The 1,118-nt window shown below is 44.2% G+C and overlaps 1 non-coding gene across 1 annotated transcript; it reads right to left on the reverse strand.

The window, feature by feature from the left end:
- Positions 1–806: 806 nt before the first annotated feature.
- TRNAG-CCC (transfer RNA glycine (anticodon CCC)) lies at positions 807–879 on the reverse strand. Its single transcript has one exon. It is a non-coding gene; the product is annotated as a tRNA-Gly (tRNA).
- Between the last annotated feature and the right edge of the window lie 239 nt (positions 880–1,118).

Raw genomic sequence — 1,118 nt, forward strand, 5'->3', positions numbered from 1 at the left:
TGGTTAGAAGATCAGAGAAGCTGGAACAAGATGGCAACAGGGTCCATTAAAAAAATTTTTTTTTTATTACTTTTGTTTATTTATTTGACTGCAGCACACAGGATCTTTAGTTGTAGTATGTGAGATCTAATTCCCCCACCAGGGATCAAACATAGGCCCCCTGCATTGGGAGCTTGTAGTCTTAGCCACTTGACCACCAGGGAAGTCCCAGCAGGGTCCTTTTGTGGGAGCTTCTCATGCGTGGGGCAGCCAAGCCATTTTCCTTGCACTCCCACCATGTCTAGCCTTCCTGTGGGGACCGCTGTTTGTATCGACAGAAATGACCATGGAGGAGCCTCCAGAGACTTTCTTTTTCCAGTTGGCACCTGGGATCTAGTTCCCCAACTAGGGATCAAACCTGCACCCCCTGCAATGGAAGCACAGAGTCTTAACCACTGTGCTGCCAGAGAAGTCCCTCCAGAGACTCTTAAGATCAAGTGCTCAGGGAACAGATACAGATAAGCTGGGCGATTCTTGTTCTCCAAACCTTCTGGCCAGTCATCAAACTGTCACGAATAAAAATATCATGGACTCCATCTGGCTTCCTCTAATGGATTTTTTTTTTTTTTTAAGGAAGAGGAGCAGATGTTTCACACAGCAAGAAAGAATACTTAAGGTTGTTTGTAGGTGGAACGAGGTATGTGGCACTGAAAGGGCACTCTTATGGAAACATTCATACACTTACAATCCACCAAATTTATTTAAAATATTTGTTTCATTTATTTGTTTGGCTGTACTGGGTCTTAGTTATAGCATGTGGGCTCTGGTTCCCTGACCAGGGATCAAACCCAGGCCCCTGGCATTGGGAGCACCAAGTCTTAACCACTAGACCACCAGGGAAGCCCCCACAGCCAGCTTTGAAGGCAAATTTTCCCTTCGCTGATACAAGTGGCATGTTGCTGGGTGATGGGTACATTTTATCAATGATACTGTTGAAATCCCTGGTCCACCATATCATGAAAGATGTCATCCTTCACTTTCTGCTTTTTACTAGTTCCATTTTTTTTTTTTTTTTTACTTTGAAGGTTAAGGGTGGGCTCATCATTGTTTATCATGGGAGCTACTTCAGTGAATGCTGA

This window comes from Capricornis sumatraensis, chromosome 19 (assembly GCF_032405125.1).
Source record: "Capricornis sumatraensis isolate serow.1 chromosome 19, serow.2, whole genome shotgun sequence".
NCBI classification, from domain to species: domain Eukaryota; kingdom Metazoa; phylum Chordata; class Mammalia; order Artiodactyla; family Bovidae; genus Capricornis; species Capricornis sumatraensis.